This window comes from Mytilus californianus, unplaced genomic scaffold, assembly GCF_021869535.1.
Source record: "Mytilus californianus isolate M0D057914Y unplaced genomic scaffold, xbMytCali1.0.p SCAF_16, whole genome shotgun sequence".
NCBI lineage: Eukaryota > Metazoa > Mollusca > Bivalvia > Mytilida > Mytilidae > Mytilus > Mytilus californianus.
Window position 1 is genome coordinate 2606653 of NW_026262648.1, and position 23812 is coordinate 2630464.

General features: G+C 34.7%; 1 long non-coding RNA gene and 26 other non-coding genes across 27 annotated transcripts; 13 read left to right on the forward strand and 14 right to left on the reverse strand.

The window, feature by feature from the left end:
- Positions 1–148: 148 nt before the first annotated feature.
- Trnaw-cca (transfer RNA tryptophan (anticodon CCA)) lies at positions 149–220 on the reverse strand. The gene has a single exon. It is a non-coding gene; the product is annotated as a tRNA-Trp (tRNA).
- Positions 221–616: 396 nt separating this feature from the next.
- Positions 617–698, forward strand: Trnas-aga (transfer RNA serine (anticodon AGA)). Its single transcript has one exon. It is a non-coding gene; the product is annotated as a tRNA-Ser (tRNA).
- A 520-nt stretch (positions 699–1218) lies between these two features.
- On the reverse strand, positions 1219–1290 carry Trnaw-cca (transfer RNA tryptophan (anticodon CCA)). Its single transcript has one exon. It is a non-coding gene; the product is annotated as a tRNA-Trp (tRNA).
- Positions 1291–2639: 1349 nt separating this feature from the next.
- Positions 2640–2711, reverse strand: Trnaw-cca (transfer RNA tryptophan (anticodon CCA)). The gene has a single exon. It is a non-coding gene; the product is annotated as a tRNA-Trp (tRNA).
- A 768-nt stretch (positions 2712–3479) lies between these two features.
- On the forward strand, positions 3480–6139 carry LOC127726081 (uncharacterized). The gene is made up of 3 exons (XR_007993318.1): positions 3480–3844; positions 5037–5146; positions 6020–6139. It is a non-coding gene; the product is annotated as an uncharacterized LOC127726081 (long non-coding RNA).
- A 2418-nt stretch (positions 6140–8557) lies between these two features.
- Trnaw-cca (transfer RNA tryptophan (anticodon CCA)) lies at positions 8558–8629 on the reverse strand. The gene has a single exon. It is a non-coding gene; the product is annotated as a tRNA-Trp (tRNA).
- Positions 8630–9025: 396 nt separating this feature from the next.
- On the forward strand, positions 9026–9107 carry Trnas-aga (transfer RNA serine (anticodon AGA)). The gene has a single exon. It is a non-coding gene; the product is annotated as a tRNA-Ser (tRNA).
- A 520-nt stretch (positions 9108–9627) lies between these two features.
- Positions 9628–9699, reverse strand: Trnaw-cca (transfer RNA tryptophan (anticodon CCA)). The gene has a single exon. It is a non-coding gene; the product is annotated as a tRNA-Trp (tRNA).
- A 396-nt stretch (positions 9700–10095) lies between these two features.
- Positions 10096–10177, forward strand: Trnas-aga (transfer RNA serine (anticodon AGA)). The gene has a single exon. It is a non-coding gene; the product is annotated as a tRNA-Ser (tRNA).
- A 520-nt stretch (positions 10178–10697) lies between these two features.
- Trnaw-cca (transfer RNA tryptophan (anticodon CCA)) lies at positions 10698–10769 on the reverse strand. The gene has a single exon. It is a non-coding gene; the product is annotated as a tRNA-Trp (tRNA).
- Positions 10770–11165: 396 nt separating this feature from the next.
- Trnas-aga (transfer RNA serine (anticodon AGA)) lies at positions 11166–11247 on the forward strand. Its single transcript has one exon. It is a non-coding gene; the product is annotated as a tRNA-Ser (tRNA).
- A 520-nt stretch (positions 11248–11767) lies between these two features.
- Trnaw-cca (transfer RNA tryptophan (anticodon CCA)) lies at positions 11768–11839 on the reverse strand. Its single transcript has one exon. It is a non-coding gene; the product is annotated as a tRNA-Trp (tRNA).
- Positions 11840–12235: 396 nt separating this feature from the next.
- Positions 12236–12317, forward strand: Trnas-aga (transfer RNA serine (anticodon AGA)). Its single transcript has one exon. It is a non-coding gene; the product is annotated as a tRNA-Ser (tRNA).
- A 520-nt stretch (positions 12318–12837) lies between these two features.
- On the reverse strand, positions 12838–12909 carry Trnaw-cca (transfer RNA tryptophan (anticodon CCA)). Its single transcript has one exon. It is a non-coding gene; the product is annotated as a tRNA-Trp (tRNA).
- Positions 12910–13305: 396 nt separating this feature from the next.
- Trnas-aga (transfer RNA serine (anticodon AGA)) lies at positions 13306–13387 on the forward strand. Its single transcript has one exon. It is a non-coding gene; the product is annotated as a tRNA-Ser (tRNA).
- Positions 13388–13907: 520 nt separating this feature from the next.
- On the reverse strand, positions 13908–13979 carry Trnaw-cca (transfer RNA tryptophan (anticodon CCA)). The gene has a single exon. It is a non-coding gene; the product is annotated as a tRNA-Trp (tRNA).
- A 396-nt stretch (positions 13980–14375) lies between these two features.
- Trnas-aga (transfer RNA serine (anticodon AGA)) lies at positions 14376–14457 on the forward strand. Its single transcript has one exon. It is a non-coding gene; the product is annotated as a tRNA-Ser (tRNA).
- A 520-nt stretch (positions 14458–14977) lies between these two features.
- Trnaw-cca (transfer RNA tryptophan (anticodon CCA)) lies at positions 14978–15049 on the reverse strand. Its single transcript has one exon. It is a non-coding gene; the product is annotated as a tRNA-Trp (tRNA).
- Positions 15050–15445: 396 nt separating this feature from the next.
- Trnas-aga (transfer RNA serine (anticodon AGA)) lies at positions 15446–15527 on the forward strand. The gene has a single exon. It is a non-coding gene; the product is annotated as a tRNA-Ser (tRNA).
- Positions 15528–16047: 520 nt separating this feature from the next.
- Trnaw-cca (transfer RNA tryptophan (anticodon CCA)) lies at positions 16048–16119 on the reverse strand. Its single transcript has one exon. It is a non-coding gene; the product is annotated as a tRNA-Trp (tRNA).
- Positions 16120–16515: 396 nt separating this feature from the next.
- On the forward strand, positions 16516–16597 carry Trnas-aga (transfer RNA serine (anticodon AGA)). Its single transcript has one exon. It is a non-coding gene; the product is annotated as a tRNA-Ser (tRNA).
- Positions 16598–17117: 520 nt separating this feature from the next.
- Positions 17118–17189, reverse strand: Trnaw-cca (transfer RNA tryptophan (anticodon CCA)). The gene has a single exon. It is a non-coding gene; the product is annotated as a tRNA-Trp (tRNA).
- A 396-nt stretch (positions 17190–17585) lies between these two features.
- On the forward strand, positions 17586–17667 carry Trnas-aga (transfer RNA serine (anticodon AGA)). Its single transcript has one exon. It is a non-coding gene; the product is annotated as a tRNA-Ser (tRNA).
- A 520-nt stretch (positions 17668–18187) lies between these two features.
- Positions 18188–18259, reverse strand: Trnaw-cca (transfer RNA tryptophan (anticodon CCA)). The gene has a single exon. It is a non-coding gene; the product is annotated as a tRNA-Trp (tRNA).
- Positions 18260–18655: 396 nt separating this feature from the next.
- On the forward strand, positions 18656–18737 carry Trnas-aga (transfer RNA serine (anticodon AGA)). Its single transcript has one exon. It is a non-coding gene; the product is annotated as a tRNA-Ser (tRNA).
- A 520-nt stretch (positions 18738–19257) lies between these two features.
- Positions 19258–19329, reverse strand: Trnaw-cca (transfer RNA tryptophan (anticodon CCA)). The gene has a single exon. It is a non-coding gene; the product is annotated as a tRNA-Trp (tRNA).
- A 396-nt stretch (positions 19330–19725) lies between these two features.
- On the forward strand, positions 19726–19807 carry Trnas-aga (transfer RNA serine (anticodon AGA)). Its single transcript has one exon. It is a non-coding gene; the product is annotated as a tRNA-Ser (tRNA).
- The last annotated feature ends 4005 nt before the right edge of the window (positions 19808–23812 follow it).

Sequence of the window (23812 nt, forward strand, 5' to 3'; positions counted from 1 at the left end):
TTCACTGACATGTAACTTGAACGAGAAACAGGATTCAAGAATTTCTCCCTTGCATCCACACAGTTTGAAATCAGTTTCTTTCAATTGACACAAACGTTGAATGTGAGACCTTCTTAATATTTCTAGAAAATTGCAGCAAAAATACATATGACCCCGACGTGATTCGAACACGCAACCTTCTGATCTGGAGTCAGACGCGCTACCGTTGCGCCACGGAGTCCTTCTTCCAACCAGATGGAATTTTCAGTCTATAACGCTCAGGTTATTATCGATCTGTCTAAACTTGCACCCCTCCTTTCGGCTGTGAAATTAAAATCGTGTTTTCTGTGCTTTTAGCAAAAGTATACGATTCAAGACTAATCAATCTAATTTATAGACAAAATATGCAAGAAAAACTTAAATATTAAAAATGTCGCCTCCGGCTACCATCCAAAATTGTTCGGCATTTAACTCTAGTTACAATATCTTACAGAGGCTTAGTTTCCTTATTCAGACTTGCCAATAAGGAATTAAGAACTTATAAGATTACTTCCGTATGACGATGTGGCAATTACGACAGGTTGTTGCTGCACCTGGTATTAAGTATAAAGGAGTTAATTTTGGACGAATGTATCAAGTCGTCGTGGCCGAGTGGTTAAGGCGATAGACTAGAAATCTATTGGGGTCTCCCCGCACAGGTTCGAATCCTGTCGACGACGCAGACTTTTTGATGTCAACTTTTTGTAATAAATGACACACTGCTCATGTAGGAATCAACGTTACCGGTAAGTTCACCATAGAAGATACTGTCCTGAAAACGACCAGTCACCTTTCGAAATGAATTGAGAACTTATATGACATATTTCATTCAGTTTAACTTTTGAGGAAGACCGCTAAGACAGCATAGAGGAAGCACTCACAATGTCAGGATAAATCCTAATAAAGTCGTGAAGTTTAACGAAAATTTGGCAGTTAAAACTTTAAACTAAACAAAATCGTGAGCTTTCCTATCTTCCGCCTGAAATTTAATTGTTATTGAAGGAAAACTAATAGATATGTAGCAAGAATATTTGATGTGGGGATCTTTGTGTTTCACTGACATGTAACTTGAACGAGAAACAGGATTCAAGAATTTCTCCCTTGCATCCACACAGTTTGAAATCAGTTTCTTTCAATTGACACAAACGTTGAATGTGAGACCTTCTTAATATTTCTAGAAAATTGCAGCAAAAATACATATGACCCCGACGTGATTCGAACACGCAACCTTCTGATCTGGAGTCAGACGCGCTACCGTTGCGCCACGGAGTCCTTCTTCCAACCAGATGGAATTTTCAGTCTATAACGCTCAGGTTATTATCGATCTGTCTAAACTTGCACCCCTCCTTTCGGCTGTGAAATTAAAATCGTTTTTTCTGTGCTTTTAGCAAAAGTATACGATTCAAGACTAATCAATCTAATTTATAGACAAAATATACAAGAAAAACTTAAACATTAAAAATGTCGCCTCCGGCTACCATCCAAAATTGTTCGGCATTTAACTCTAGTTACAATATCTTACAGAGGCTTAGTTTCCTTATTCAGACTTGCCAATAAAGAATTAAGAACTTATAAGATTACTTCCGTATGACGATGTGGCAATTACGACAGGTTGTTGCTGCACCTGGTATTAAGTATAAAGGAGTTAATTTTGGACGAATGTATCAAGTCGTCGTGGCCGAGTGGTTAAGGCGATAGACCTATCACATTCCAATGTAAAATTATCGATCGCATTTAGGTGTGTTCGACTTTTGAAAATATTTTAGAGTTGTCTCGCTTTCAATATATAACTTATATTGAATCTGTCCTGTTCAATTCATATACCCTTTTGATGAATGAATCACTATAAAATAAATTGGGACTAATATGCTATACCATTTTTAAAGTTTTTAACGTGTCTCATCTAGATGTATTTTATTTTTTACTAATGTAGGAGGATAACTACTAACAACTCTGTATATAGAAAACTTCTCACCAATGAGGAATGTCTCATGGTAACAGTATGTAAATATGTAATAAAAATTTTATTAATGAAAAAAAAAGGCGATAGACTAGAAATCTATTGGGGTCTCCCCGCACAGGTTCGAATCCTGTCGACGACGCAGACTTTTGATGTCAACTTTTTGTAATAAATGACACACTGCTCATGTAGGAATCAAAGTTACCGGTAAGTTCACCATAGAAGATACTGTCCTGAAAACGACCAGTCACCTTTCGAAATGAATTGAGAACTTATATGACATATTTCATTCAGTTTAACTTTTGAGGAAGACCGCTAAGACAGCATAGAGGAAGCACTCACAATGTCAGGATAAATCCTAATAAAGTCGTGAAGTTTAACGAAAATTTGGCAGTTAAAACTTTAAACTAAACAAAATCGTGAGCTTTCCTATCTTCCGCCTGAAATTTAATTGTTATTGAAGGAAAACTAATAGATATGTAGCAAGAATATTTGATGTGGGGATCTTTGTGTTTCACTGACATGTAACTTGAACGAGAAACAGGATTCAAGAATTTCTCCCTTGCATCCACACAGTTTGAAATCAGTTTCTTTCAATTGACACAAACGTTGAATGTGAGACCTTCTTAATATTTCTAGAAAATTGCAGCAAAAATACATATGACCCCGACGTGATTCGAACACGCAACCTTCTGATCTGGAGTCAGACGCGCTACCGTTGCGCCACGGAGTCCTTCTTCCAACCAGATGGAATTTTCAGTCTATAACGCTCAGGTTATTATCGATCTGTCTAAACTTGCACCCCTCCTTTCGGCTGTGAAATTAAAATCGTTTTTTCTGTGCTTTTAGCAAAAGTATACGATTCAAGACTACCCAGCAAACACACAACATTTTAAAAACATTTTTTAAATGTCATATGGACGTCTCTCACAAAATATTTCAATAAGATATCATTTAAACTTAAAAAAAAATGTTTATTTTATTGTTTTTGAAATGTTTTATTTCTAACATTTAAGTAAAATGTTTTTACAACATTAACAAAATATTATTTGCTAATATCTTTTATTCATGTTCTCAAACATTGCTCTAAAATATCCCGTAGATATTTTATAATATAAAAAAATAATATTTTCTGCAATTGGTATTTTATATTTTAACAACATTTAGAGTAAATATTTTCCAAATATCCAAAAAACATTCTGCAAAAAAATGTTTTACAGAAAATATAGTTTTGCTATTTGCATAAAATGTTTTATAACGTAAAATTAAAATGTTTACATAAAACATCAGAAAAATATCAGCTAAATGTTTTCTATAAAATATTCTGACATACACATTACTTAATAGTCTTACTGATATTTTATTCAACATTTTACGGATATAAAGATAACATTTTATTTAAACTTTATTCAAAACCCCACAAACAACGTTTTGTGGAATAAGCTCGTTTTTTCCAGGATAAGATATAGTACTACATTTCATCAATATCATGACAAGCAAGATATTATGGTTGAAAGCCTTAATTGATATCTTGAAGATCCTTGAAGTCAGATTTTATTCCTTCTTATATTAATATTCAAAAGAGTCAACATTAAATTAAGCAATAATGTATTAATAAACAATCACCGTTCTTTAATGTTTATTCATTTCGTTCGTGTATATTTTAGAAATTAAGAAATGAAAACTGTAACTGTACTAAGTTCAATTTTCGTATCGTTTATATGCCTTACGGAAAACCGACCTTTTCCGGAATCGACTTTTGTTTTATCACCGGAAATGATTTTGAAATTTGAATTTCAAAACGAAGGCAGGATATCAACAAAGAGAGCCAAGAAAATTGTTTGTTACGCGATATATACTCACTTGGTAAGAATGATTAATCTGTTAAGATGAAACTTGTGCATTCATTGTGTGTGTTCAATCATAATCGGAACCAAATTACATCTGTTTCTGGAGGTGCGGATCAAGGTTTTGAAAAAAAGGGGGCCCCTGCCCAAGGCAAGCAAACGTTTGGAGTGATACTTGTAAATAGTCTTAACATTTATCTTATAAGTAGCTCCATAAGGGGGTCGGGGCCCCTAAATCCGCCACTGTTCAAGCATCTACGTGCACCAAATATGAATTTGTTAATTGATATAAAAAAATTATAAGGATATGTGGCTTGTGTGTTTGATTGCCAATACACCTTATCGCTATTTGTCCGCCATTACTGGCCATGGACATCACAAAAGTTCCCGTAAAATGTTGACGTCATATTAGAAAATATTTGACACCACAATTGAAAGTAATACACCTTATCGCTATTTGTCCGCCATTACAGGACATCACACAACTGTCACAAGTTCCCTTAAAATTTTGACATCATCATAAAAAATATCTGATGCCACAATGGAAAAGTGATTGTTGTTTGACGTCAAAAGTTCAAGCAGGAAAGATTCTCGGGTCACGCGGGAATAGCGATAAGGTGTATTATTGTATGACGTATGCTGACGTGAAAAGTTCAAGCGGGACAGATTTTCAAATACTGAAATAGCGATAAGGTGTATGAGACAGCTATCCACCAGAATTTAAATGACTTGGATAAAACAAATTATAGGTCACTGTACGGCTTTCAAAACTGAGAAAACCAATGCCATATAGTCCACTTTGAAGCCTTGACGAACAAATGTTAAATTTCTCTCAACACAATTGAAACAAAACAACTAACTGCCTACATTAAATACATACATGTATTATGAAAAAGAAATTTGACAGACTTAAACCAACAACAACTTTTGCAATAAGCATGACTCAATACCTTGTTTCCGAGGCACACAAACAAGTTACAATAACACTAATATAAGCACCATTTGAATATGGAGATTTTTTTTTCTAGTAAAATCAGTGTATGTATGTATTTGCAAAACAGTAAATTAAATTTCCCTCAACAGCTTAATGAACATTACAAAGACTATGTAAGACTTCAGCACAAGCAAGATAATATAAACTGTTGCTTAAAATTATATTTATTGCTTCATACACACAATGTACATACAATGTATCTTTTATTTTTTAACAGGAGCTAAAAGAAAAGCCACAAAGGACAAGTTCAATATGCAGGTTTACAATTTGGAAGTGTCGCAGGTTCTTTGAAATGTCTACAACCTTTCAGGAGAATTTTTTTTTGAAGTAAGATTTTCATACAGAATTACTGTTATTCCATATTTAATTCAAATATTTAGCATAAACAATGCATTACATTCAAGATTCAGGGCATACAATACAGAAAAGATATCTGGATATTTGAATAAATTATTTTTTTTGTGACAAAATAGAAACAAGTTGTTTATTTAAATCAATCTTTTAGTCCAACAGTGTGCTTTCATAAACATATTTGCTTTCCTTTGAAGTTTTTCAAATACATATAAACAACTCATTTAATGACATCTGTGTGTTTCTCAGAAGTTAAGTTATATTATTTTCATCATTGCGAAAACAATGCGTAACACTTCGATAAGTTATTATGTGCCTATAGTATACTTCTAGGACTGTATCATATGCCCTTAGATACAAATGACAAGTTATAAACTATGTCACTCTACAGAGTTTAACACTTAAAAAGGACAATAAGATGTTTAGTGACATTATGTAGCAGGGATTTTAAAGGCCCTTACTTGATACAATGCATTTAACATGTTTAATGAAAACTAAAAAAAACCAAGAAAAACAACAGCCTGATTTATACAAAACAATAAAAGAAAAAAAATATGATAGACAACAATCAACGAGTATAATGAAATAAGACTCTGGACTGGACACATATCTAGTCTAAAGTTTTTTATGTGGTTTTTTTTTAATAACTAAATGAAGTTCAGCGTGGCATATTGCTCTCTCTTAACACGGTCAGCCATTTATCGTCCCCTTCCGACAGACTATCATCGTTATTTGTTTCAAAACTTTAAAGGGGAGGGGATGTATATCCTTCAGGCAATGTGAATCGTTCTATAATAAAGGAATGTGCAAGAAGTTCATATATGAATGTAAGATTAATTTTTTTTTCAGAAGCATGGCACAGCAAGAAAAAGATATAAGACACTACAAGACATTCCAAGTGATTTTGAATAAGACAATTGATTGACTTTTTCAATGTATTCTTAAATAAATCAAATAGTTGATGTAAAATGGTGTTTTGTTCTCATCTGTTCAGCCAATTATCAATGATTATTGACTTAAGATGTAACCCTATTAGAAGTGTAGCGTTTTAGTTTAGAAAGAGAAGTTGTATTGAAAAATCTGAATTTGGGACACAAGTTTTAGTCAATGTAACTTGAACTTAAAAATGTGTATAACGTTTGCATAATGTCCAATGGCATATATGTCATGCATGTTCAGGTTGACATATGCATGATGTGTATAAGATAGGTAATACATTGTACAAGTTAAGAGTGAAAAATTAAACATTATACCATTGTGGTTGGAATGTGGGCTTTCTTGCACTGTCGGTCGTCTGTCCACCTATATTTGCTGGATTTTGTCCAACAAATATTTTCATCAAGTTCTGTTTTTCCCAAAACTGCTGATAAAGATGAATTCATATCTAATGAGCTGCTTGATAGTGATGAACTGTGATGTGTGAACATTTTTGTATCTGGCACCTGTTTCCTGTTTGCTTATACTTTGTATTTCAAAATGTTGAATGTTCTCAAATTTTTCATTACTTTAATTAGTAATGCTGATGAACAGAATGACTTCATATTTGGTAAGTGGCTTGATCTTGATGAGTTGTGTCTGCCATTTTGGATGTGTCAAAATTTGTAGATACTTCTTGTTTTTAGAGACTTTGAATTGTGAATTTCATATGCTTAGCAAAACAACTGATTTATTCTTGTTTGTATATAGAATTAATCACTGTGTATAAATTAATTTAACTAATGATTTGTAATTTAAAAAAGTAGGAAACTCAATCAAAAGTACAGACATTTTTTTATTGATATGATCTAGATATCAACCAAAAACACCTTATTAAAACATTTTGAAAACATTTTTTAGGCACAGTCTCACTTGCAAGAAAACATCCAAAAAACATTTTTATAACATTATTTGATGTTCATGATATTTTTCAAACGTTCAGAAAATATTTCTAGAAAATATTTTTTAAAAGATTATCAAAATGTTTTATACGCCATTGTTTTTCACATTATCATGATATTTCTTTACAACATTTTAATTATATTATGCAAATATTTTAGAAAATATATTAGAAAACGTTTTAGCGATATATATTCTACCATACATTTAATGTTTTTCTCACGTTTTTCTGTGATATTTTCATGACATTAGACACAACATTTTAAAAACATTTTAAAGATGTTTTTGTGTTTGCTGGGTAATCAATCTAATTTATAGACAAAATATACAAGAAAAACTTAAACATTAAAAATGTCGCCTCCGGCTACCATCCAAAATTGTTCGGCATTTAACTCTAGTTACAATATCTTACAGAGGCTTAGTTTCCTTATTCAGACTTGCCAATAAAGAATTAAGAACTTATAAGATTACTTCCGTATGACGATGTGGCAATTACGACAGGTTGTTGCTGCACCTGGTATTAAGTATAAAGGAGTTAATTTTGGACGAATGTATCAAGTCGTCGTGGCCGAGTGGTTAAGGCGATAGACCTATCACATTCCAATGTAAAATTATCGATCGCATTTAGGTGTGTTCGACTTTTGAAAATATTTTAGAGTTGTCTCGCTTTCAATATATAACTTATATTGAATCTGTCCTGTTCAATTCATATACCCTTTTGATGAATGAATCACTATAAAATAAATTGGGACTAATATGCTATACCATTTTTAAAGTTTTTAACGTGTCTCATCTAGATGTATTTTATTTTTTACTAATGTAGGAGGATAACTACTAACAACTCTGTATATAGAAAACTTCTCACCAATGAGGAATGTCTCATGGTAACAGTATGTAAATATGTAATAAAAATTTTATTAATGAAAAAAAAAAGGCGATAGACTAGAAATCTATTGGGGTCTCCCCGCACAGGTTCGAATCCTGTCGACGACGCAGACTTTTGATGTCAACTTTTTGTAATAAATGACACACTGCTCATGTAGGAATCAAAGTTACCGGTAAGTTCACCATAGAAGATACTGTCCTGAAAACGACCAGTCACCTTTCGAAATGAATTGAGAACTTATATGACATATTTCATTCAGTTTAACTTTTGAGGAAGACCGCTAAGACAGCATAGAGGAAGCACTCACAATGTCAGGATAAATCCTAATAAAGTCGTGAAGTTGAACGAAAATTTGGCAGTTAAAACTTTAAACTAAACAAAATCGTGAGCTTTCCTATCTTCCGCCTGAAATTTAATTGTTATTGAAGGAAAACTAATAGATATGTAGCAAGACTATTTGATGTGGGGATCTTTGTGTTTCACTGACATGTAACTTGAACGAGAAACAGGATTCAAGAATTTCTCCCTTGCATCCACACAGTTTGAAATCAGTTTCTTTCAATTGACACAAACGTTGAATGTGAGACCTTCTTAATATTTCTAGAAAATTGCAGCAAAAATACATATGACCCCGACGTGATTCGAACACGCAACCTTCTGATCTGGAGTCAGACGCGCTACCGTTGCGCCACGGAGTCCTTCTTCCAACCAGATGGAATTTTCAGTCTATAACGCTCAGGTTATTATCGATCTGTCTAAACTTGCACCCCTCCTTTCGGCTGTGAAATTAAAATCGTGTTTTCTGTGCTTTTAGCAAAAGTATACGATTCAAGACTAATGAATCTAATTTATAGACAAAATATACAAGAAAAACTTAAATATTAAAAATGTCGCCTCCGGCTACCATCCAAAATTGTTCGGCATTTAACTCTAGTTACAATATCTTACAGAGGCTTAGTTTCCTTATTCAGACTTGCCAATAAAGAATTAAGAACTTATAAGATTACTTCCGTATGACGATGTGGCAATTACGACAGGTTGTTGCTGCACCTGGTATTAAGTATAAAGGAGTTAATTTTGGACGAATGTATCAAGTCGTCGTGGCCGAGTGGTTAAGGCGATAGACTAGAAATCTATTGGGGTCTCCCCGCACAGGTTCGAATCCTGTCGACGACGCAGACTTTTTGATGTCAACTTTTTGTAATAAATGACACACTGCTCATGTAGGAATCAAAGTTACCGGTAAGTTCACCATAGAAGATACTGTCCTGAAAACGACCAGTCACCTTTCGAAATGAATTGAGAACTTATATGACATATTTCATTCAGTTTAACTTTTGAGGAAGACCGCTAAGACAGCATAGAGGAAGCACTCTCAATGTCAGGATAAATCCTAATAAAGTCGTGAAGTTTAACGAAAATTTGGCAGTTAAAACTTTAAACTAAACAAAATCGTGAGCTTTCCTATCTTCCGCCTGAAATTTAATTGTTATTGAAGGAAAACTAATAGATATGTAGCAAGAATATTTGATGTGGGGATCTTTGTGTTTCACTGACATGTAACTTGAACGAGAAACAGGATTCAAGAATTTCTCCCTTGCATCCACACAGTTTGAAATCAGTTTCTTTCAATTGACACAAACGTTGAATGTGAGACCTTCTTAATATTTCTAGAAAATTGCAGCAAAAATACATATGACCCCGACGTGATTCGAACACGCAACCTTCTGATCTGGAGTCAGACGCGCTACCGTTGCGCCACGGAGTCCTTCTTCCAACCAGATGGAATTTTCAGTCTATAACGCTCAGGTTATTATCGATCTGTCTAAACTTGCACCCCTCCTTTCGGCTGTGAAATTAAAATCGTTTTTTCTGTGCTTTTAGCAAAAGTATACGATTCAAGACTAATCAATCTAATTTATAGACAAAATATACAAGAAAAACTTAAATATTAAAAATGTCGCCTCCGGCTACCATCCAAAATTGTTCGGCATTTAACTCTAGTTACAATATCTTACAGAGGCTTAGTTTCCTTATTCAGACTTGCCAATAAAGAATTAAGAACTTATAAGATTACTTCCGTATGACGATGTGGCAATTACGACAGGTTGTTGCTGCACCTGGTATTAAGTATAAAGGAGTTAATTTTGGACGAATGTATCAAGTCGTCGTGGCCGAGTGGTTAAGGCGATAGACTAGAAATCTATTGGGGTCTCCCCGCACAGGTTCGAATCCTGTCGACGACGCAGACTTTTTGATGTCAACTTTTTGTAATAAATGACACACTGCTCATGTAGGAATCAAAGTTACCGGTAAGTTCACCATAGAAGATACTGTCCTGAAAACGACCAGTCACCTTTCGAAATGAATTGAGAACTTATATGACATATTTCATTCAGTTTAACTTTTGAGGAAGACCGCTAAGACAGCATAGAGGAAGCACTCACAATGTCAGGATAAATCCTAATAAAGTCGTGAAGTTTAACGAAAATTTGGCAGTTAAAACTTTAAACTAAACAAAATCGTGAGCTTTCCTATCTTCCGCCTGAAATTTAATTGTTATTGAAGGAAAACTAATAGATATGTAGCAAGAATATTTGATGTGGGGATCTTTGTGTTTCACTGACATGTAACTTGAACGAGAAACAGGATTCAAGAATTTCTCCCTTGCATCCACACAGTTTGAAATCAGTTTCTTTCAATTGACACAAACGTTGAATGTGAGACCTTCTTAATATTTCTAGAAAATTGCAGCAAAAATACATATGACCCCGACGTGATTCGAACACGCAACCTTCTGATCTGGAGTCAGACGCGCTACCGTTGCGCCACGGAGTCCTTCTTCCAACCAGATGGAATTTTCAGTCTATAACGCTCAGGTTATTATCGATCTGTCTAAACTTGCACCCCTCCTTTCGGCTGTGAAATTAAAATCGTTTTTTCTGTGCTTTTAGCAAAAGTATACGATTCAAGACTAATCAATCTAATTTATAGACAAAATATACAAGAAAAACTTAAATATTAAAAATGTCGCCTCCGGCTACCATCCAAAATTGTTCGGCATTTAACTCTAGTTACAATATCTTACAGAGGCTTAGTTTCCTTATTCAGACTTGCCAATAAAGAATTAAGAACTTATAAGATTACTTCCGTATGACGATGTGGCAATTACGACAGGTTGTTGCTGCACCTGGTATTAAGTATAAAGGAGTTAATTTTGGACGAATGTATCAAGTCGTCGTGGCCGAGTGGTTAAGGCGATAGACTAGAAATCTATTGGGGTCTCCCCGCACAGGTTCGAATCCTGTCGACGACGCAGACTTTTTGATGTCAACTTTTTGTAATAAATGACACACTGCTCATGTAGGAATCAAAGTTACCGGTAAGTTCACCATAGAAGATACTGTCCTGAAAACGACCAGTCACCTTTCGAAATGAATTGAGAACTTATATGACATATTTCATTCAGTTTAACTTTTGAGGAAGACCGCTAAGACAGCATAGAGGAAGCACTCACAATGTCAGGATAAATCCTAATAAAGTCGTGAAGTTTAACGAAAATTTGGCAGTTAAAACTTTAAACTAAACAAAATCGTGAGCTTTCCTATCTTCCGCCTGAAATTTAATTGTTATTGAAGGAAAACTAATAGATATGTAGCAAGAATATTTGATGTGGGGATCTTTGTGTTTCACTGACATGTAACTTGAACGAGAAACAGGATTCAAGAATTTCTCCCTTGCATCCACACAGTTTGAAATCAGTTTCTTTCAATTGACACAAACGTTGAATGTGAGACCTTCTTAATATTTCTAGAAAATTGCAGCAAAAATACATATGACCCCGACGTGATTCGAACACGCAACCTTCTGATCTGGAGTCAGACGCGCTACCGTTGCGCCACGGAGTCCTTCTTCCAACCAGATGGAATTTTCAGTCTATAACGCTCAGGTTATTATCGATCTGTCTAAACTTGCACCCCTCCTTTCGGCTGTGAAATTAAAATCGTTTTTTCTGTGCTTTTAGCAAAAGTATACGATTCAAGACTAATCAATCTAATTTATAGACAAAATATACAAGAAAAACTTAAATATTAAAAATGTCGCCTCCGGCTACCATCCAAAATTGTTCGGCATTTAACTCTAGTTACAATATCTTACAGAGGCTTAGTTTCCTTATTCAGACTTGCCAATAAAGAATTAAGAACTTATAAGATTACTTCCGTATGACGATGTGGCAATTACGACAGGTTGTTGCTGCACCTGGTATTAAGTATAAAGGAGTTAATTTTGGACGAATGTATCAAGTCGTCGTGGCCGAGTGGTTAAGGCGATAGACTAGAAATCTATTGGGGTCTCCCCGCACAGGTTCGAATCCTGTCGACGACGCAGACTTTTTGATGTCAACTTTTTGTAATAAATGACACACTGCTCATGTAGGAATCAAAGTTACCGGTAAGTTCACCATAGAAGATACTGTCCTGAAAACGACCAGTCACCTTTCGAAATGAATTGAGAACTTATATGACATATTTCATTCAGTTTAACTTTTGAGGAAGACCGCTAAGACAGCATAGAGGAAGCACTCACAATGTCAGGATAAATCCTAATAAAGTCGTGAAGTTTAACGAAAATTTGGCAGTTAAAACTTTAAACTAAACAAAATCGTGAGCTTTCCTATCTTCCGCCTGAAATTTAATTGTTATTGAAGGAAAACTAATAGATATGTAGCAAGAATATTTGATGTGGGGATCTTTGTGTTTCACTGACATGTAACTTGAACGAGAAACAGGATTCAAGAATTTCTCCCTTGCATCCACACAGTTTGAAATCAGTTTCTTTCAATTGACACAAACGTTGAATGTGAGACCTTCTTAATATTTCTAGAAAATTGCAGCAAAAATACATATGACCCCGACGTGATTCGAACACGCAACCTTCTGATCTGGAGTCAGACGCGCTACCGTTGCGCCACGGAGTCCTTCTTCCAACCAGATGGAATTTTCAGTCTATAACGCTCAGGTTATTATCGATCTGTCTAAACTTGCACCCCTCCTTTCGGCTGTGAAATTAAAATCGTTTTTTCTGTGCTTTTAGCAAAAGTATACGATTCAAGACTAATCAATCTAATTTATAGACAAAATATACAAGAAAAACTTAAATATTAAAAATGTCGCCTCCGGCTACCATCCAAAATTGTTCGGCATTTAACTCTAGTTACAATATCTTACAGAGGCTTAGTTTCCTTATTCAGACTTGCCAATAAAGAATTAAGAACTTATAAGATTACTTCCGTATGACGATGTGGCAATTACGACAGGTTGTTGCTGCACCTGGTATTAAGTATAAAGGAGTTAATTTTGGACGAATGTATCAAGTCGTCGTGGCCGAGTGGTTAAGGCGATAGACTAGAAATCTATTGGGGTCTCCCCGCACAGGTTCGAATCCTGTCGACGACGCAGACTTTTTGATGTCAACTTTTTGTAATAAATGACACACTGCTCATGTAGGAATCAAAGTTACCGGTAAGTTCACCATAGAAGATACTGTCCTGAAAACGACCAGTCACCTTTCGAAATGAATTGAGAACTTATATGACATATTTCATTCAGTTTAACTTTTGAGGAAGACCGCTAAGACAGCATAGAGGAAGCACTCACAATGTCAGGATAAATCCTAATAAAGTCGTGAAGTTTAACGAAAATTTGGCAGTTAAAACTTTAAACTAAACAAAATCGTGAGCTTTCCTATCTTCCGCCTGAAATTTAATTGTTATTGAAGGAAAACTAATAGATATGTAGCAAGAATATTTGATGTGGGGATCTTTGTGTTTCACTGACATGTAACTTGAACGAGAAACAGGATTCAAGAATTTCTCCCTTGCATCCACACAGTTTGAAATCAGTTTCTTTCAATTGACACAAACGTTGAATGTGAGACCTTCTTAATATTTCTAGAAAATTGCAGCAAAAATACATATGACCCCGACGTGATTCGAACACGCAACCTTCTGATCTGGAGTCAGACGCGCTACCGTTGCGCCACGGAGTCCTTCTTCCAACCAGATGGAATTTTCAGTCTATAACGCTCAGGTTATTATCGATCTGTCTAAACTTGCACCCCTCCTTTCGGCTGTGAAATTAAAATCGTTTTTTCTGTGCTTTTAGCAAAAGTATACGATTCAAGACTAATCAATCTAATTTATAGACAAAATATACAAGAAAAACTTAAATATTAAAAATGTCGCCTCCGGCTACCATCCAAAATTGTTCGGCATTTAACTCTAGTTACAATATCTTACAGAGGCTTAGTTTCCTTATTCAGACTTGCCAATAAAGAATTAAGAACTTATAAGATTACTTCCGTATGACGATGTGGCAATTACGACAGGTTGTTGCTGCACCTGGTATTAAGTATAAAGGAGTTAATTTTGGACGAATGTATCAAGTCGTCGTGGCCGAGTGGTTAAGGCGATAGACTAGAAATCTATTGGGGTCTCCCCGCACAGGTTCGAATCCTGTCGACGACGCAGACTTTTTGATGTCAACTTTTTGTAATAAATGACACACTGCTCATGTAGGAATCAAAGTTACCGGTAAGTTCACCATAGAAGATACTGTCCTGAAAACGACCAGTCACCTTTCGAAATGAATTGAGAACTTATATGACATATTTCATTCAGTTTAACTTTTGAGGAAGACCGCTAAGACAGCATAGAGGAAGCACTCACAATGTCAGGATAAATCCTAATAAAGTCGTGAAGTTTAACGAAAATTTGGCAGTTAAAACTTTAAACTAAACAAAATCGTGAGCTTTCCTATCTTCCGCCTGAAATTTAATTGTTATTGAAGGAAAACTAATAGATATGTAGCAAGAATATTTGATGTGGGGATCTTTGTGTTTCACTGACATGTAACTTGAACGAGAAACAGGATTCAAGAATTTCTCCCTTGCATCCACACAGTTTGAAATCAGTTTCTTTCAATTGACACAAACGTTGAATGTGAGACCTTCTTAATATTTCTAGAAAATTGCAGCAAAAATACATATGACCCCGACGTGATTCGAACACGCAACCTTCTGATCTGGAGTCAGACGCGCTACCGTTGCGCCACGGAGTCCTTCTTCCAACCAGATGGAATTTTCAGTCTATAACGCTCAGGTTATTATCGATCTGTCTAAACTTGCACCCCTCCTTTCGGCTGTGAAATTAAAATCGTTTTTTCTGTGCTTTTAGCAAAAGTATACGATTCAAGACTAATCAATCTAATTTATAGACAAAATATACAAGAAAAACTTAAATATTAAAAATGTCGCCTCCGGCTACCATCCAAAATTGTTCGGCATTTAACTCTAGTTACAATATCTTACAGAGGCTTAGTTTCCTTATTCAGACTTGCCAATAAAGAATTAAGAACTTATAAGATTACTTCCGTATGACGATGTGGCAATTACGACAGGTTGTTGCTGCACCTGGTATTAAGTATAAAGGAGTTAATTTTGGACGAATGTATCAAGTCGTCGTGGCCGAGTGGTTAAGGCGATAGACTAGAAATCTATTGGGGTCTCCCCGCACAGGTTCGAATCCTGTCGACGACGCAGACTTTTTGATGTCAACTTTTTGTAATAAATGACACACTGCTCATGTAGGAATCAAAGTTACCGGTAAGTTCACCATAGAAGATACTGTCCTGAAAACGACCAGTCACCTTTCGAAATGAATTGAGAACTTATATGACATATTTCATTCAGTTTAACTTTTGAGGAAGACCGCTAAGACAGCATAGAGGAAGCACTCACAATGTCAGGATAAATCCTAATAAAGTCGTGAAGTTTAACGAAAATTTGGCAGTTAAAACTTTAAACTAAACAAAATCGTGAGCTTTCCTATCTTCCGCCTGAAATTTAATTGTTATTGAAGGAAAACTAATAGATATGTAGCAAGAATATTTGATGTGGGGATCTTTGTGTTTCACTGACATGTAACTTGAACGAGAAACAGGATTCAAGAATTTCTCCCTTGCATCCACACAGTTTGAAATCAGTTTCTTTCAATTGACACAAACGTTGAATGTGAGACCTTCTTAATATTTCTAGAAAATTGCAGCAAAAATACATATGACCCCGACGTGATTCGAACACGCAACCTTCTGATCTGGAGTCAGACGCGCTACCGTTGCGCCACGGAGTCCTTCTTCCAACCAGATGGAATTTTCAGTCTATAACGCTCAGGTTATTATCGATCTGTCTAAACTTGCACCCCTCCTTTCGGCTGTGAAATTAAAATCGTTTTTTCTGTGCTTTTAGCAAAAGTATACGATTCAAGACTAATCAATCTAATTTATAGACAAAATATACAAGAAAAACTTAAATATTAAAAATGTCGCCTCCGGCTACCATCCAAAATTGTTCGGCATTTAACTCTAGTTACAATATCTTACAGAGGCTTAGTTTCCTTATTCAGACTTGCCAATAAAGAATTAAGAACTTATAAGATTACTTCCGTATGACGATGTGGCAATTACGACAGGTTGTTGCTGCACCTGGTATTAAGTATAAAGGAGTTAATTTTGGACGAATGTATCAAGTCGTCGTGGCCGAGTGGTTAAGGCGATAGACTAGAAATCTATTGGGGTCTCCCCGCACAGGTTCGAATCCTGTCGACGACGCAGACTTTTTGATGTCAACTTTTTGTAATAAATGACACACTGCTCATGTAGGAATCAAAGTTACCGGTAAGTTCACCATAGAAGATACTGTCCTGAAAACGACCAGTCACCTTTCGAAATGAATTGAGAACTTATATGACATATTTCATTCAGTTTAACTTTTGAGGAAGACCGCTAAGACAGCATAGAGGAAGCACTCACAATGTCAGGATAAATCCTAATAAAGTCGTGAAGTTTAACGAAAATTTGGCAGTTAAAACTTTAAACTAAACAAAATCGTGAGCTTTCCTATCTTCCGCCTGAAATTTAATTGTTATTGAAGGAAAACTAATAGATATGTAGCAAGAATATTTGATGTGGGGATCTTTGTGTTTCACTGACATGTAACTTGAACGAGAAACAGGATTCAAGAATTTCTCCCTTGCATCCACACAGTTTGAAATCAGTTTCTTTCAATTGACACAAACGTTGAATGTGAGACCTTCTTAATATTTCTAGAAAATTGCAGCAAAAATACATATGACCCCGACGTGATTCGAACACGCAACCTTCTGATCTGGAGTCAGACGCGCTACCGTTGCGCCACGGAGTCCTTCTTCCAACCAGATGGAATTTTCAGTCTATAACGCTCAGGTTATTATCGATCTGTCTAAACTTGCACCCCTCCTTTCGGCTGTGAAATTAAAATCGTTTTTTCTGTGCTTTTAGCAAAAGTATACGATTCAAGACTAATCAATCTAATTTATAGACAAAATATACAAGAAAAACTTAAATATTAAAAATGTCGCCTCCGGCTACCATCCAAAATTGTTCGGCATTTAACTCTAGTTACAATATCTTACAGAGGCTTAGTTTCCTTATTCAGACTTGCCAATAAAGAATTAAGAACTTATAAGATTACTTCCGTATGACGATGTGGCAATTACGACAGGTTGTTGCTGCACCTGGTATTAAGTATAAAGGAGTTAATTTTGGACGAATGTATCAAGTCGTCGTGGCCGAGTGGTTAAGGCGATAGACTAGAAATCTATTGGGGTCTCCCCGCACAGGTTCGAATCCTGTCGACGACGCAGACTTTTTGATGTCAACTTTTTGTAATAAATGACACACTGCTCATGTAGGAATCAAAGTTACCGGTAAGTTCACCATAGAAGATACTGTCCTGAAAACGACCAGTCACCTTTCGAAATGAATTGAGAACTTATATGACATATTTCATTCAGTTTAACTTTTGAGGAAGACCGCTAAGACAGCATAGAGGAAGCACTCACAATGTCAGGATAAATCCTAATAAAGTCGTGAAGTTTAACGAAAATTTGGCAGTTAAAACTTTAAACTAAACAAAATCGTGAGCTTTCCTATCTTCCGCCTGAAATTTAATTGTTATTGAAGGAAAACTAATAGATATGTAGCAAGAATATTTGATGTGGGGATCTTTGTGTTTCACTGACATGTAACTTGAACGAGAAACAGGATTCAAGAATTTCTCCCTTGCATCCACACAGTTTGAAATCAGTTTCTTTCAATTGACACAAACGTTGAATGTGAGACCTTCTTAATATTTCTAGAAAATTGCAGCAAAAATACATATGACCCCGACGTGATTCGAACACGCAACCTTCTGATCTGGAGTCAGACGCGCTACCGTTGCGCCACGGAGTCCTTCTTCCAACCAGATGGAATTTTCAGTCTATAACGCTCAGGTTATTATCGATCTGTCTAAACTTGCACCCCTCCTTTCGGCTGTGAAATTAAAATCGTTTTTTCTGTGCTTTTAGCAAAAGTATACGATTCAAGACTAATCAATCTAATTTATAGACAAAATATACAAGAAAAACTTAAATATTAAAAATGTCGCCTCCGGCTACCATCCAAAATTGTTCGGCATTTAACTCTAGTTACAATATCTTACAGAGGCTTAGTTTCCTTATTCAGACTTGCCAATAAAGAATTAAGAACTTATAAGATTACTTCCGTATGACGATGTGGCAATTACGACAGGTTGTTGCTGCACCTGGTATTAAGTATAAAGGAGTTAATTTTGGACGAATGTATCAAGTCGTCGTGGCCGAGTGGTTAAGGCGATAGACTAGAAATCTATTGGGGTCTCCCCGCACAGGTTCGAATCCTGTCGACGACGCAGACTTTTTGATGTCAACTTTTTGTAATAAATGACACACTGCTCATGTAGGAATCAAAGTTACCGGTAAGTTCACCATAGAAGATACTGTCCTGAAAACGACCAGTCACCTTTCGAAATGAATTGAGAACTTATATGACATATTTCATTCAGTTTAACTTTTGAGGAAGACCGCTAAGACAGCATAGAGGAAGCACTCACAATGTCAGGATAAATCCTAATAAAGTCGTGAAGTTTAACGAAAATTTGGCAGTTAAAACTTTAAACTAAACAAAATCGTGAGCTTTCCTATCTTCCGCCTGAAATTTAATTGTTATTGAAGGAAAACTAATAGATATGTAGCAAGAATATTTGATGTGGGGATCTTTGTGTTTCACTGACATGTAACTTGAACGAGAAACAGGATTCAAGAATTTCTCCCTTGCATCCACACAGTTTGAAATCAGTTTCTTTCAATTGACACAAACGTTGAATGTGAGACCTTCTTAATATTTCTAGAAAATTGCAGCAAAAATACATATGACCCCGACGTGATTCGAACACGCAACCTTCTGATCTGGAGTCAGACGCGCTACCGTTGCGCCACGGAGTCCTTCTTCCAACCAGATGGAATTTTCAGTCTATAACGCTCAGGTTATTATCGATCTGTCTAAACTTGCACCCCTCCTTTCGGCTGTGAAATTAAAATCGTTTTTTCTGTGCTTTTAGCAAAAGTATACGATTCAAGACTAATCAATCTAATTTATAGACAAAATATACAAGAAAAACTTAAATATTAAAAATGTCGCCTCCGGCTACCATCCAAAATTGTTCGGCATTTAACTCTAGTTACAATATCTTACAGAGGCTTAGTTTCCTTATTCAGACTTGCCAATAAAGAATTAAGAACTTATAAGATTACTTCCGTATGACGATGTGGCAATTACGACAGGTTGTTGCTGCACCTGGTATTAAGTATAAAGGAGTTAATTTTGGACGAATGTATCAAGTCGTCGTGGCCGAGTGGTTAAGGCGATAGACTAGAAATCTATTGGGGTCTCCCCGCACAGGTTCGAATCCTGTCGACGACGCAGACTTTTTGATGTCAACTTTTTGTAATAAATGACACACTGCTCATGTAGGAATCAAAGTTACCGGTAAGTTCACCATAGAAGATACTGTCCTGAAAACGACCAGTCACCTTTCGAAATGAATTGAGAACTTATATGACATATTTCATTCAGTTTAACTTTTGAGGAAGACCGCTAAGACAGCATAGAGGAAGCACTCACAATGTCAGGATAAATCCTAATAAAGTCGTGAAGTTTAACGAAAATTTGGCAGTTAAAACTTTAAACTAAACAAAATCGTGAGCTTTCCTATCTTCCGCCTGAAATTTAATTGTTATTGAAGGAAAACTAATAGATATGTAGCAAGAATATTTGATGTTTTTGTCTTCAGATTCATTTTTACATCATCTAGGCGTACCTATTTTTGACAACCAAATTACTACGTTACCTTTACTTCTAATTTTCGATTTTATACAGCCTGTTTTTCACCCTAGTACTTTCTCCTTTTCTAATAAACCATAAAGAAAGATGTTGGAAAGTTCCATGAATAAATATAGGCGAATTACACTATTCACACAAGAAACTATATTTGTAGACAACGAAAATTAAAGAGCGATAACTATGTTTTCAGACCTATTACTAATTAATTTCACTCGTCTCTAGCGATAACTATGTTTTCAGACCTATTACTAATTAATTTCACTCGTCTCTAGCGATAACTATGTTTTCAGACCTATTACTAATTAATTTCACTCGTCTCTAGCGATAACTATGTTTTCAGACCTATTACTAATTAATTTCACTCGTCTCTAGCGATAACTATGTTTTCAGACCTATTACTAATTAATTTACTCGTCTCTATTCTTAGTATTTGGTTAATGGGGGTAGATTAAAAAAAATTCATGCCCATCATAAATCGGACGCTATAATGTAAATTGTAAATATTTATTTTCAAAATCTGCCAGGCCCCCTTGGAATCAGATGTTCGTCCCCTTAGCGTTTGTTTTAATGATGTCAAGTTGCAAACATGTACATTTGTTATAGCATTATAACTTAATAAAAACAAATATGGTTAGAGACGAAAATAGTCCTTTGACATTATATCAGTATAACAACTGTATATTGTAAAAGTACGAGATATGCTGGTAGTATGTATTTTAATTAAGATAAAATATTAAAAAAAATAATGACAATGTGTCTCATGTTAGTTCAGCAATAAGTCAAATAATACTACCTATAATCACATTTTTATTTCAATAGATCGAAAATGTCAAACTTCATTCAAATGTGAAGTACGCTAACAGTTATTAATAATGCATCATGCAAAACATTAATAAGAAATGAAATGTAATGTTTAATTTACCACTAAATATGTTCATGTTATGAAAACAAGTAAATGTAATGTTTAATTTACCACTAAATATGTTCATGTTATGAAAACAAGTAAGTAAATGTAATGTTTAATTTGCCACTAAATATGTTCATGTTATGAAAACAAGTAAATGTAATGTTTAATTTACCACTAAATATGTTCATGTTATGAAAACAAGTAAATGTAATGTTTAATTTACCACTAAATATGTTCATGTTAAGAAAACAAGTAAATGTTATGTTTAATTTACCACTAAATATGTTCATGTTATGAAAACAAGTAAATGTAATGTTTAATTTACCACTACATATGTTCATGTTATGAAAACAAGTAAATGTAATGTTTAATTTACCACTAAATATGTTCATGTTAAGAAAACAAGTAAACGTAATGTTTAATTTACCACTTAATGTTAATTCATCCAGTTCAGTAACTAACAGATTTTTTTTCCGGAAAATGAAATAAATGAAAAATCCATCGAGGAGTTCACCCCATCGTTAACTTGTTAATTAAGGAAGGAGATGATAGAGAAGGATTACATATAGGTATTTAGTCAATCATCTTCCTTGCTGTTTTTGAAAGTGGACACACACGAATGATCATAGCTATTAGTTGATGTTATTTTATCTGCATCCCCTGTCTCAAGCAAAATATCAAACTGGTTATCTCCGGTCTTGACAATAAATCCTTTCGTTTGAGACTTGCTGGTTGAATTTGGCACATCTGAATATTCAGTAGTTACCGTTCCGTCGTCATTTGTAGCCTTATTGTCGAGGTAACCTAACGTATTCACACCAGTGTACACATCGTTTGATAAGATATTACTTGAATTTACAGTATCAGTTGAACCATTTTGTCGAGCTATCTGATCCACGCCGTTAAGTGTAATGGACGTTTCTTGACTCGTCATGTTAGCGAAAGGAATTGTACGCGACTTATATACTTGGTCATTCCTTTGAAATCTGTTTTTCCTGTTATAACGGAAAATGTACATATGATTTTTTATTATTAATTGTTTTTGGCTTTTAACTAGCTGTCAGTAACTGCGAGTACTATCAAATCGTACTTTCTTGTTTATTTGACCTGTTGATACTAATTGTAATGCTTTTTTGTTTTTTAATGTTATTCAGGGTTATATCTGGTCTATATACCAGCTAAATGTTTGGTATTACTATAAATTTTCACTTCGAACTATGAACATCAAAATTATTTATTTTGTAAAAATATTTCCTTTCTCTATTTGAACTGTACACGTATACCTAACAACAAAATGATTTTCATTTACCTGTGTTTAAAGTAATTGCAAATGGCTGATATTCTTGTTCGAGCATATTGTTTTTCTTAAATTGTTTAACATTTCACAGCGGTATAACATGTTATTTTTATTATTCTTCCCTTAGTATATTTATTTTGTATTTACATTGTATCATAAATCAAATTTATTTGTTCAGTGTATGTTCACTGGTGTTAATATGTCCTTTGATTGAGTTAAGCCATTTTAGTTGATATTTTATAGTGTGTCTTTCTATGTTGTGATGTTACACTATTGTTTCAGGTAAGCGTAAAGGTTTGGTACCATTAAAACGTTTAAACCCGCTGCAATTGTTTGCACCTGTCCTAAGTCAGGAATCTGATGTTCAGTAGTTGTCGTTTGTTGATGTGGTTCATAAGTGTTTCTCGTTTCTCGTTTTTTATATAGATTAGACCGTTGGTTTTCCCGTTTGAATGGTTTTACACTAGTAATTTTTGGGGCCCTTTATAGCTTGCTGCTCGGTGTGAGCCAAGGCTCCGTATTGAAGACCGTACTTTGACCTATAATGGTTTACTTCTATAAATTTTGACTTGGATGGAGAGTTGTCTCATTGGCACTCATACCACATCTTCTTATGTCTATAGATTACTGATCTCGTTTAGAATCATAATGAATACCATAAAAAAATCAAATGTAACCTTCTAGACATCATCATATTGAGTGTTCAGTTTCATTTTCTTTGAATATACCTCAAAGAAAGAAATAATACAATTTTAGAGAATTTCCTTAAGTATTTGTCGACCCAATTCGAAACAAAAAAACTCTTTTCAATTGACAAAAAACGATGTTTATTTCCCGTATGAGTATTTTGATGTTTTTGAGGACACTCGAATTGTATGTGGCTGTGAATAGTGAGTACAATATCTCAAAATAGGACTATATTCGAAGGTTTTATAGTGTTTGAAAAACTTAAATAAAGACTACCGAAGACTATCGTTAATCCAAAATGACCCGAATGACAATATCTTTTATGTAATATAATAAGAAAAAAAAATTGTCAAATCTTGATGTTTTCATACATGAAGAAAATAAACTACAAATCATTATTACGTGTTAAATACTACACTATTTAAAAGTTATGTTTTTTAGTTTAGTAATGCTATGGAATAACTTAACAACGAACATAAATACATGACTATCTTTTATTTAAAGCTTAAAGTTTCAGATATTTCCACCAGGCCTCTTAGATATACTTTGCATGATCTTTCCTATATAAATACACTGCTTTATGGTTTATTTGTATGTATGATATCATTTTGTAGTTTTCACATTTAACTATGTCATTTTGTACTGACTTTATGATATTCAAAAGTAAGATTAGCAAAAACTAATTTCCTCTATA